Source organism: Desmodus rotundus, chromosome 3 (assembly GCF_022682495.2).
Source record: "Desmodus rotundus isolate HL8 chromosome 3, HLdesRot8A.1, whole genome shotgun sequence".
NCBI lineage: Eukaryota > Metazoa > Chordata > Mammalia > Chiroptera > Phyllostomidae > Desmodus > Desmodus rotundus.
The window spans coordinates 10633762-10647218 of NC_071389.1; positions in this window are offsets into that span (position 1 = coordinate 10633762).

Genomic DNA, 13457 nt, shown 5'->3' on the forward strand with positions numbered 1-13457 from the left:
AGAGAAAAGCTGGCCCTAGAGAGGCAGTGGGGCTTTGGGGGACACACGGCCTCCCTGCAGAGAACCTCGTTCCTCTCCATTGGCTGGCTGCACCCAGGATGGTTTTGTCTCAGAGTCAGGAGCTTCCTTTTAGATCCAAGTGCAGGCAGGCATCCACCGATTCCACGCCTGGAGCTGCTGTGTGTCCTTGGGCAAGCCATTTGAACCACCAGTGAAGACAAATAGAGATTCAAATAGCGAGGGAGGGGCAAAGAGGAAGTCCTCGGGGGGCCCCTGCGCTGCCTGGGGTTCTACCTGTGTCCCTGTGGCTCTGGCTGATTATTGATCTGCCTGGACAACCCTCTCAGGCAGATGCCACTGGACCCTTGAGGAGACAGGGGCTCAAAGAGGAAAAGCCTCCTGCCCAAAGTCGCACAGCTGGGAAACGGCAGAGTCAGGATTCGAGCCCAAGCCCCTCGGAACTGTTTCTCATTTTTGGGTCCACATTATCCCATCCGACTCAATAAACATTTGTGAAGAATCTGTAATAATAGTAAGCATCTATTATGCACCTACTAAGGGTCAGCCACTCGGCCAAGTGCTTTTCATACATCACCTCATTTAATCTTCCATCAGTCCCTGAGAGGGAGGCATTGTTGGCACCCCCAAAACAGAGGGGCAAACTGAGCCCCCCAGTAACACACAGCTGAAGCATCAGAGGGTCTGAACCCTGGAGTGTCAGATGTGGTGAAGATTGAGACCGTGAGCTCTATGGCTTGGGAATGACAGTTGGTATGTACATAGGACTGCGTAGGGTGAATTCTAAACCATGTGCCCCGGCGGAGTCAACCACAGGAAATCGTGATCCCTGGCTCCGGCTTACGGCTGGGTGGGCCTAGAGCCGTCAGTGCGCTGAGTCTCCCCTTACTGGGCAGAGACCGTGGGAGCAGGGAGCCATAGCCAGCTGTGAACTGATGGCCCCGTGACCCAGACGCAGGTCAGGGGATCAGGGGACACCACCCAGCTGCCGCAGACAAGGTAGGATGCTCTTTTCCTTGCCGACCATGGATGTGGCCCACCGAGAAAATGTAGGTGCTCACTCCTCAACCTCCTCCATACCATGGCCTTGGAGATGAACTGATGAGGCCTCTTGCAGTTGGAGGCAAATGGCTCAGCCCCCACACTCCTGCACACCCACCCAGGCTCCGGGAGATCCACATCTTGGCTCACCAAGTGGGAGGGTTGGCTCAGCAGGATCTCTCCACTGCCCTCTCCCACCCTCATCCTCTAGGGCAGGGGTGTCCAACCTTTTGGCGTCTCTGGGCCACACTGGAACAAGAAGAGTTGTCTTGAGCCACACATTAAATACACAAACACTAAGGAAAACTGATGAGCCAAAAAAAAAAAGGTTTTAAGTAAATTTATGATTTGGCGTTGGGCTGCATTCACAGCTATCCTGGGCCGCGGGTTGGACACCCCTGCTAGCGTTTGCTTTTCACTTGAAGGGAAGGTAAAGAATTCACCTCTGAAGGACTCCCTTCAGTAAAGGCCTCCCAGTGTGTCCCAAGGAAGCTCCGCTTCAGTGTAGACTCCCAGCTCTAATGTAAAACCAGGGGTGTCCGTGAGCACGTGGGAAACGTTTGCCTTTCAGAGAGAACGTTCGATTGGCCCACATTTTGCCATTCGTCACAACCCAGTATCAGCCAACGCTTTTCAGTTAACATCCTTCCCGAGACGAAGAAAACCAAAATCTGCTCTTTTTATCTGCACTCGGCTACCTCAGTCTGTAGGGCCCAGACTCGCCCACAAGCACACACACAGTCTCCTACAGCTCCATGGATTCCGTCCCTAAAATCAATCAGTATGTGAGAAACTCCTCTGTGAACTGTCTTAACGATGCCCAGCTCTGGGGATTCAGGATGGAAGAGAATTTCCAGGTTTGAAATCGTGGAGGGAAGCTTACGAACCATCTAAGCCCACATTTAACAGGGGAGCACACGCAGACCTCAGGGGAAGTGACTTGTCCAAGGTCATCCTGTGGCCCTGCCGGAGTCCAAGTGGGGGCCCAGCCACTGCCCAGAGAGGTGCAGGAATAGAGGTCATTGTCTAAATTTCAAGGAGACAACCTCTCCATCCCCTAGGACAGCCAAGGAAGGGAATCTTTGCAGGCACAATTGGCACAAAAAGTTTTCAAAGCCTTTCCTAACCTAATATATGTAAAGAAATCTTTGGAGAGTCATTCCCCATTAATCAGCTGTCAGCAGCGTTCTGAGGGAGAGGAGGGGAGGATAGGAAACACTAACTCATTTCCCAGAGCCCATTTGCGGGGCCTCAAAAATGTGTTTCGCAGAGCCAACCTCGTTGGGGGGCCACCTGAGAAAATGGCACATGCCTCTCGCCCTTAAGTACTCAACCGGCACGACGGTCCCTCTGATTTAGGGCCTCTCCCACATTAGCGAGCATCAGAATCATCTGGAAGGCTTGTTAAAATGGTTTGCTGCTTCCCACCCAGAGTTTCTGATTCTGCGAATCTGAGGGGAGCCTGAGAAGCCGCATTTCTAACACTTCCCCAAATGTGCTGATGCCCCTGGTGCGGGACCACACTTTCAAGAGTCAACGTTCCAAGCCCCTGAAGCTACCTGAGTGGATGGGGTAAAGGGGCGAGAAGAAAACTTTATTCATCTGGCAGCAGGAGTGTGGAGCAGTTGAGCAAGAGTCAAGGTCAAGCAGAGGTGGTTGGCCCCGGAGCTTTCCATAAACTCCAAGAGTGCCACCTGCCCGTTCCTGCTGCCCCCTGGGGCTGGCGCATGGCGGGTGGCCCATAAATGTGTGTTTCTGGAGCGGCCATTGTTGTAGGGTAGTGGTAGTTCACACTCGGTGGAAAGAAAGGGTCAGATGGCACAGGGGCTATGGGAACATTGGAGTGACCCCTGAATCTCACTTCTTTGCCTTGATGTGGGGTCGGGGTAACTCGCCTCTGAGGCATGAACAGGGGCCCGAAGTCGCCTCCTGTCATTGCAATGATTTCCACTCTGGTGTCCTTATTTTCACAAGTTACAATTCTCGTTCTAAAAAAGCGCTGTTTACTGCTTGGAGGGAAGAAGGAGAAAGTAAATATCATCCATCATCTCACCTCTTAGTAGGATTCACTGATCATTTGGGTACACCTTCTTCTAGGTTTTTCTTCTAGACATCCGTATAATTTTTTTTTTGAGATGGGATCATGCAGTTTGGGAAGCTGCCTCTCTTCACTCAATGTTTCATGAACACTTGTCAGGTCTTTAAAAGTTCTGAGAGGTAGTTCAGCGAAGAACCCGGACCCTGGAGTCAGACTACCTGAGTTCACGTTGGTACGTGCCACTCACAAGGTAAGGGACCACGGACCAGTCACTTAACCTCTCTCATGTTTCCACCGATATAATAGTAGTAGTTACCCCAAACAGTCATCGGGAGGATTGAGAGAGCCACCGTATTGAGGCATTTAGGACGGTTGCTAGCACGGAGCCAGGGAAGCATTATGCAAGCGTTACCTCTTACGATGTATCTTTGTGATGGCTCCAGAGTATTCCAACATATAAATGTTTCAAAACATGTCTGCCAATACCTTACGGCTAAAGTTGTTTTTTCAAGTTTTCCTTATTATAAAAAAAAAAAAGAAGAAGAAGTTGTGCCCTGGCCAGTGTGGCTCAGGTGGTCGGAGCATCGTCCCATAAACCGGAAGGTCGAGGGTTCCATCTGGGTCAGGGCATGTGCCTGGGTTGTGGTTTCCGTCCCTGGTCAGGGCGAATACAAGAGGCGACCAATGCATATCTCTCTCTCTCTCTCTCTCTCTCTCTCTCTCTCTTTCTCTCTCTCTCTCTCATGTTTCTCTCCTTCTCCCTCCCTTACCCTCTCTCTAAAACCACTAAGCATGTCCTCAGATGAGGATTAAGAAAAACATTCTTTCTTTAAAAAAATTGTGATGAACACACTTACCAGTATGGCTCTGCACATACACACAACAAATCCCTAGAAGGACAAAGTGATATCCCAAGGACAGTTCTAAACATGTTAGAGCTTTTGAAACATACTTTGCAGGTTGCCCTTCAGGAAGCTGGTACCAATTTACTCTCTCACACACGGTCTGTCAGAAGCCCAGCTCCCAGAGCCATCAGCAACCCTAGGTATCCTTTCCTCTCTTCCAACTGACACTTTCACGGGTGACGTGTCTCTCGCTGTTTTATTTGCCTGTCCCGGGTGTCTGGTAAGGCCGACCATTTTTCATGTTTCTAGCCTTCGCGATGTCTTTGATAAATTGCTGGTCCATGGCCTTTGCTGACAGTTGTCCATCACCCTTATTGATTTGCAAGAGCTCTTTACATAGCAAAGACGTGAACCCTCTGCGGCAGAGACATTGAAAGCATTTTTGCCAGTTTGTCGTTGACTTCTCAGTTTGATTTTTGCGGGGTTCTTTCCCTGGGGTGTAACTTTGTTCCCATCAGATGCATTTGGTAACCAGGCAGGGAAGCCATACCTTCCTCCCCCATCAGCATCTTCCCTGCCAAGTTCCATCAGCCTGGGGCCCTTTTAAGTTTGTAGCCTGGAGCGGTCCCTTTGATTTACTGGCCCCTACACAATGAAAAACCCCAGATTGGAAAGTGGTCGATCCGGTCTTTCCAGAAGTCCTAGATGACCCCAAATCTGCTGGGCTCTCACTCCTGCTGGCTGCACAGGTCACAGGTCATCACGCCCCAGTGAGCCCCCAAAAAGGATAACTCAAGCCCCCTGGTGATAACAGTAGATGCCAGCCAACTGGTTTGGCTGCTCTAAATGTCCCTGATAGCGTTTGGTGGAATGCATGCAGGTTGTGGCCCAGGGCTGCAAGGGGAAGAGTGATATTCGCTGAGGACAAGTGATAAAAGCTGCCCTTTCCTGCGCCCTGCCAAGAGTCGGCCCCCAGACACGGGTTTTCTCTCCGGCAATCCCTCGCCAGCCAAGTGTTGCTCTGCTCATTTCTTAAATGAGGAAATAAAACCCCAGAGAGGTTAAGTGACTTGCCCCAGGCAGCCCAGCTCATGAGGTTAAGATGGAGTCCGTCCCGTTGCAAAGCCTGGGTCCTATTGCAGAACCCCACTCGCTGGACCACCTGCCTGTAACCCCCAGCTCTGCCAGCTGCGTGCCATGTGACGCCAGCAAAACCGCCTGTCCACCCTAATCCTGGGTGCCTTCTCCACCTGAGGGTGATGATAACCTGGCTTATACCACTCAATATTGAGGCAAGAATCGGGTTTTTAAAACACAAACACGAAAACCCTGTAAACTGTAAAGGGGCTCAGCTAAGGTACCAATGGCCCTTCATTCACGGAATGTAACTATTCATTCACTCACACCCTCGCAATTGACGTCAGCTCGTGGGACCGTGTATGGACAGATACTTCTATTTCAGGGCAGATCTCCAGCCCCCTTCCCACATCCACACTCATTCATTCATTCTCCGGGGGAGAGGCAGACAGTGTGTGCGACCTCAAGGAGCCCACACTGATGCACACACATGTATGTGGGTACACACCATGCACACACGTGTGCACACACACATTCTCTCTTCCATTCAGGCATCTTTCTCTTCTATGGCTTTGAACCCCTGGCACTCCAAGGTCTCAGAGACACGGGATCCCGAGTTCACTTGAAACCAGGCCCCCACACCATCCCCCATGCTCCAATGATAAGTGGCACACGGCAGGGCCGTGCTCCCCTGAGCCCCCACACCTGGGATCCCAGGGAGCACAAGCGCGGCTCTGCCCTTTCCGAACGTGGCAGCCAGAAGAACCTCAGCTCCCTCCTGGCAGAGCATCCTGCAGAGGCAAAACAGGGCTGCTCCAGATCGCGTGCGTCTGCCCGGCAGACCAGATTCCTTTTTACCTCTAAACCAGCATCCCCCTGTGTCAACAAAGGCAAATCTCAAAAACATTACGTTGGGCAAGAAAGCAAGTTTCAGCCTGATGCCCACAGGATACCATATATAAACTGTAAAAACTACATATTTTAATGTAAATACGTAGTAAAATCATAAAAGCACATGTATTAGTTTCCTATAGCAGCCATGAGAAATTACTACAAACTCGGTGACTTAAAACAACAGAAAGTTAACCCGGCTGGTGTGGCTCAGTGGATTGAGCACCAGACTGCAAAGCAAAGGGTATCTGGTTCAATTCCCAGTCAGGGCACAGGCCTGGGTTGCGGGCCAGGTCCCTGGTAGGGGGTACGAGAGAAGCAACTACACAGTAATGTTTCTCTTCCTCTGTTTCTCTCTCCCTTCCCCTCTCTCTAAAAATAAATAAATAAAATCTTTAAAACATAAATAAAATGCATAAAAACAACAACAGCATAAAAACAACAACAACAGAAAGCTACCCTCTCACCGTTCTGGAGGCCGGAGGCCCCAAGTCACACTCTCACTGGGCCAAAACCAAGGTGTCGCAGGCAGTGCTCTCTCTGGGAGCTCTGAGGGACCACCCATTCCTCCCTCTAACTTCTGGTGGCTGCCGGCACTCCTTGGCTTATGGCCAGATCTCTCCCATCTGCCGCCACCACCGTCAGAGCACCTTCTCCTACTCTGTCCACTTCCCCTGTTCTTCTCTCCTACAGTGACACCCGGGAGGGCATTTCAAGCCCACCCACATAATCCAGGATAATCTCCCCAAGTTTAAGATCCTTAACTTAGTACCATCCCCAAAGAGCTTTTTACATTTTAAGATAACGTTTACAGGGTCCAGGGATGAAGACCTAACGTCCTTGGGGGCCGTTATTCAGCCTACTAGAGCATGTATAGAAATGATTTGGGCCCAATCCCTCACTGTGGTTTCTCCTGGGACATAAAGAAAGAAAATGAGGTGGGGGGGGGTAGGCTTCTGTAAAGTCCCATTCTGTTATAACGTCTATGTGAAGTATTCCCTAATATATATTTTTTTCATGTAAGCCCTTCCACCTCCTAGCTGTGTGACCCTAGGCAATTTATTTCACATGTCTAGGCTTCTGTCTCCTCATCTGTAATGCGGAGATACTGGTACCTACTTCATGGATGTGTGTGGGCTTTTCCTAGTGCATGCCAAGGGTCTCTCACGGGTCTGGCTCGTCATCAGTACCAAGTCCCCACTATTACTGCTGTCGTTGTCGCCTTTCTGAAACTGAAGAGCATTTTCTATATCGTACACACACACACACACACACACACACCCTTCCTGAGTGAGAGGAGTAAGTTTTTCCGCTCCGAGCCCTGGTTCTGAAACTCAGCAGTGGTGGGGGTGGGGTGGACGGCGAGCTGAAAAACTACAGTGGTAGAAGCAGGGTGTGGGTAGGGAGCTGGGGGGAGCCCCTTTGCAAAGGCACTTTTTGATCTGCTATAACTGCCACTATAGAGAATAAGATGGAATTCATTTTTATGATGAAGGAATTAATGGTTATGGAGAGAATTGGGTTCAGGTGGAAGACTTGAATCCAAAGAAGGGAATAAAGCCTTGAAATTCAAATGAAAAATTATTATATAAGCATAAAGGAAACCTATTTTACACCTGTAAGACTAAATGTATAAATATGAACCAACTGCTCCCTCTGGGAAATGGGGATTGTGCTTTTAATTCACCTAGACAAATATGCGATGCCCTCTCCCTTCCACCTATGCATTTCAATGAAGACCTGGCACCCACGGGGGGCTCCTGGCACCCCCACACTGGCCACCTCCTCCCTGGGGCCAGGCACAAGCCCTTCTGGCTTCTCCACAGCCCCTAGGAGGAGGATGGGTTCCTGAAGCTGCGAGCTCCTTGGACAAGGTCATTTCAAAGGCTCCCTCTCAACTCTAGCGTTCTGCGGTCCTGCAGTCCCCTGCCCCCACCCTGACGACACCTGGGTCATCCTACAGTCCTCAGCATGTTTCAGCTTCATCCATCCAACCCATAGCACCTTCTGAGTGCCTGCCCTGTGTCCACCTCTGCGATCAATGCTGGGTTCATCTAGTTTACAAAAGGGGAAACTGAGGCAGCAAGCCAAAAAATGGGAGCAAGAAAGAGGACAGGCTTTGGAGTCAAGGAGGCCTAAGTTAAAACCACTTTCCTACCACTTGATACTGTTGCACTTAGAACTAGTCTCCATTTGACCTTGGACGCCGAGTCTCCGTTTCCCCCTCTGTAAAACAGAGATGCTGGTCTCCACCACACAGGGCCGCTTGGGGGATTAAAAAGGCTTGTTGTTAGATGCCTGGCACGGGGTAGGCATTCAAAAGGGCTAGTTATTAATATTGGTGCCCAAGGTCAAAGAGTAATATGATCATTCAACTCAGTTCTTGATTGAGCACGCTCTGTGTTCTCCTAGCCACGGAGCCCAACCACAGAATCGCAGAGATGAGTTCACAATGGTCCCAGGGGCCGACTGCAGAGGAAGCAAGAAGCAAGGGAGCCAGCAGGCATTGAGCGCTGACTACAGACCAAGACCAGGCATCACCACTACTTAAGACCCTGTAGATCGGCCATGTTCTGAGTCCCGTTTGAGCAGGCGTGTGTGTGTGTGTGTGTGTTGTATGTGGCACATCAAAGGTTCGATATTATCAGGCAAATTGCCAGCCTCACGAGATGCAAGCCCAGGCCGCTCAAACTTTTCCTCAGTCCAGATACCTTGCTTGTATTACAATCACTCATTCATTCATTCATCCAATGAATATTGCTTGAGCATCTACTATGGAACACAGGCTACAGAAATAGAACAAGGACTCCTGCACCCAGCAAAGAGCCCTCCCTACTGAGGGGGCCCTGGATGGAGGAGGGCGCTTCCAAGGACAGAAGAAAGGACTCACCCTGCGGACCAAAGGAACCCAATTCCATCAGCTTCCTCTTAGCAACAAGCTGATGTGAGGTGGGGATCCGGCAGCATTTGATCTTTACATCCTCAGTCCCATCCCACCCCACCCCCAAAAAAGCCTGGGGGCCTGGGTGAAGAGTTAGTCTGGGTTGTGAGCTCCCCTGGAACTCACGCAGTCAGAGCTCCTGGCCAGCCAGCGCTTGGCTGCCCCGCCTTTGATTTGCTCAGTGAAAATGCTTTGCCGGTTGCATAGATGCTCAGCTGTGATAAGGTAATTGTCCAAGGGCACAGTCTACAACCCATTAACGCTGGACCCGCTGCAAATTGAACTTGGAGAAGTGATCTAAAGGGGCCAGAGAAGGCAGCCCAGTGCGATCCAACACTTGGTCTTTTGTTCAGGCGACTGGGAGCTTGGGAGGAGACTTCCAGAGGTTCCAGGAAACACATTCCCATCGCACACGCACCTCTGCCTCCTCGAATCTGTGTGTGCGCACATGCATCCTGTGTACACACGTGCATGTGTGCACATATGCACAAGTACAGTCACCCTCACCCGCTCTCGTATACTCTCCTATGGGTACATACGGGCTCTGAGCCTCACATTCCTACACGGACTCTCTGGCACACACACACTCGCCTCCACCCTCTAGGGCACTGGGACCAGATTGGAGGGGCATTCTTCGGGGGGGGGGGTTGCTTTTCCCACACCAGAAATGGAAAGAGGGACTACTAGGCAGAGGAAAGAGTTTTCCAGATATGGGGCAACACACGGTGAAGGTGGGCTTGACTGCATTTCTGAAAGCCAGTGGGAAAGCAGTCAGCAAGAGAGCCAAGTCCACAGGAACAAGAGAAGGAGGAGGGGGAGGCAGCTTCCCAGCAGTCTGCCACCGGCCACCACCGCAGCAAGGTGGGCAAGAGAGGCATCCTGGCAGCTCCTTCTAAGCATCAACCTCACAGTGTTACTTCCAGAACTTCAGGAGCTAAGAAGCTCCCAGGACCAGCCTGAGAAGGAGAAGGAAGAAGGGAAGGAGAAAGAAGAGAGGGGGGAGGAGGAGGCAGAAGATCAAGAGGAGGAGGGAGGAGGCAGGGCCAGGAAGAAGGGAAGGAGGTGGCTAGGGAAACCCTATTGAGCAGTGGGCCTGGGAGAAGCCGGATTATTATTATTGTCGTTGGTATTTACCTTGAGAACTGGAACCCAACACACTCTGCTTTATTTTTCTGGGGAAAATGAAAACGTCAAGCCAGGAAACACTGCAGTTTCCCTTTCCTTCCTGTTCAGGTTTGGGCAGACATTTCGGGTCTCTCTTCGAAGAGAGCTACTTCTTAAGAGACAAATAATAATAAAAGATCGGGGGAGTGTGGAAAAGGTGTTCTTTTTCAAGGGTGCCTCTTCAAACGTGGCAATGAAAAACTCCAGCCTCCAGAACCTGGAGTGAGCCTCCAGAGGGTCCTTTGTTCAAGGATATTCCATTTCGGTCCCCACCCCCTCCTCTCTCATTATCAAACATTTGAAGACTGAATAATTCCGTCTGTCGATGTGTTTGGCCCGAGCCTCTGAAAATGCAAAAGGCCCCACTGAAATGAAAACCCCAGGTTTTCAAGGTGGATTTATCACCCTTTAAAGGAAGATTTATTGGGCAATCTTCCCCAAAGTGCTCATCACAGAGGTCTGAAATAGGGAGTGTTCTCCCCCTTGGGCCGGGAGAAGGGGCAACTGGGCACGTGGGGGCAGGGCAAAGGGAGGCCCAGTAGCGATGTGAAGTTGTCCCACACTTTCCATCATGCGCACTCCGGGGCAGGAGCAGCCAGAGAAAAGCCAGCTTCCCCAGTGATGTCAACCTGGGGTCTGGCTCCTGATCTTCAGGCCTGTGTTCTTCTTTCCCACTTTAATTGGGTTTGGAAGGTTCAGTTTGGGAACTTGGGAGGAAGAATTTCTATTAGCACTGTTGTCGCCCTTAGAAATGTGTGTCTGGTGGGGGGTGGGGGGATCTCAGTACAGACAGGGAGAGGTGGAGGTAGGGGCCAGCTATCTAGCCAGAGAGCACTAGCACCGGGGTGATTTCGGGGGAGGGGTGCTGAATCCGGCTGGGCTGGGTATGGAGATGCTCCTCGGGAGAGAGCCTGCGGTCGGCCGGTAGATGTGATGTGGAGCAGGGCCCCTCCCGAAGGTCTCTGCCCCACGCCATGAAGACCAAAGGGCTCTCCCAGGGATTCAGGTCTGAGTTACAGCCCAGAGAGCAATGGGGGCGGACATACCTCAGGAAACCATGGAGATGGGGGAGGCGGTGGACAAGATGAGCAGACTAAGAGAGGGAAACCACCGGGAGATGTCAGAAAGGCAAGGAGAGAGAAACAAACAAAAAGAGATGGACGAGCCCGAGAGATGTACTGGGGGGAGCAGAGAAAGAAAAGTGGTGTGTGTGTGTGTGTGTGTGTGTGTTGTGAGGTGGGGGGGAGAGAGAAGAGGGAGGGAGAAAGAGAGAGGGTGGGGTGAAGAGCTGAAGGGAAAACTTTCCAGGCCAAACCCCATCCAACCCCCGACATGCAGCTGGCACCCCTGGGCACCTACAGCAGCGACTGGAGGTCCTAGGAGCTGATTAACGTCCCTATGGGGGGAAACTGGGACTAGAAGGTGAGCAAAGGGAAATGAGAGGGGGGGAGTTTCCCCCCACCTCCAGCTGCAGCCGCCCCCATTCCCAGGTGAACCCCCCTTTCCCCTGCTGGATGTGAAATTGCCATTTCACCCCGCCACACTTCTTAATTGTTGCAAAAATCATTTGTGAAATTGGTCTCCAACAGGCGAGAACGGCCACGCTCATTCCAACAGACACCCCCCTTCCTCCCCCTCGACTGCCCCGCAGGAGTCCAAGGAATCCCCAAGCTGTGAAAATGCAGGGTTGGCACAGCCAGTGCTGGTTTTGGGGGAACCAGCTGGTGTGTGTGTGTGGGGGGGTCCTCCCTTGCTACTAGACCTGCTGCTCCCAGTCAGCTGCCAAAGAGGGCAGGAACCATGCCAAGGGTCCGGTGGTCCCCCACTTGCCTGGGGTTCCAATGTAACCAGCAGCAGCTGATTGGTGGGCCCTGAATCTCAGGGTCCTGTTGTATGCTTGCCCCACCTAGTTCAGGAGACACAGGTAACAGGAGGGACGGAGTCTTCCAGCATCCCTACCAGGTGTGCTCCAGGGCTCTTTTCTCCCAGGGGGTTTGACCAAAACACCACCTACACCTTCTTGATAGCACGTGGAGCTACGCTAAGGCAACATGAAAGGGATTCCCAAACACAGACACAGAGACCCTCACTTATAAACACACAGACTCAGGCTGAACTGCAGCCTCCAGCCAACCTACACACACACCCACCTTCACCCACACACAGACACACCGGCCCTGTCCACCCACAAACACACAGACGAGGGAGATCAGTGATTGATGAACGAATTAGTGAATGCACATGTGCAACGCGTGTGTGTATTACATGTGTGTGCATACACATGTGCATGATGTGTGTGTCTATCTTCGTGTGTGCATGTATACATTGCACGCACGTATGCACGCCTGTGTCTGCCTATATACACATGCATGTCATATGTGCACATCCATATCTGCACTTATACGCATGTACATGTTACAAACACATGCATATGTGTGTCTCTGTGTGCCACGTGTACGTTACATGTCTGTGTGTGCATTTACACACATGCATGTCTGTGTCTGCACGTGTGCATGTTCCTAATGTGTGTGCATGTGTCTGAATCTGCACACATTACATGCATATGTGTGTGCCTATATCTGCATGTATATACATGTACATGAAATACATCGCCTCTTCTGGAGGTCAAGGCAAGCCAGACCCCCCAGCAAGAAGAGATGTAAAGGGGCTCAAGTCTAACTTCTCTTTCCCACTAGACATGCTATGGCTTCAAACTTCATCTCCCAATCTCTCCTGAGCGCCACGTGTCTAGTGGGGTGGCATCTCCAATGAAGGAAGGGAACCAGGAAACCTTGTAGGGTCCCTGCAACTCAGGCAGCCGGGAACCCTGGTGTCCCCCTTTTAAATTCTAAAGCTACTTTGCCTCCCCCTTCTCAATTCAGGGGCCACTGGAGGGGGTGGGTTTAATAGCTTTTCAATAACCTTCATTCCTAGAGGGCCTCCCCCCACCAAAAGCCTGAGGAGCACCCCCCCTCCCTGTGCGGGGAGAGAGGAGAGAGGAGGGAGTGTGTCCCATGCTGAGAGGGCAAAGGTCACAGGTGAGGAAAAGGGGAGGGGAGGGAGCACAGTGGGGCCAGCCCGAGGAAAGCCCCCCAGGCCAAGACGAGGCTGACCCCAGCGCCAAGAGAGGGCGGGCGGGAGGCGGGCTGGTGGGGCTGGAGGCGAGTTTGGGGGCTGGGTTTATTTTATTGTATTTTGCCTCCAGCACTGGGCTGGAGACACTCTTTCCCGGGGGAGACAAAAGGCCCGCAGTCGTGGCGTCCTGCCCCGCTGGGAGGGCGTTTCGCCCCCAGGACTCAGTGTCCGAGGCTGGGGCGTCTCGTCTCTCCAGCCCGGGAGAGCGCAGCATTTCGGAACCTCTGATCGCCCCACCCCCATTCTTGACCGTTCAATTAGGGCCCCCCCCCAAATTCTGAGCAGAGGGGCTCAGAGTGGATGAACT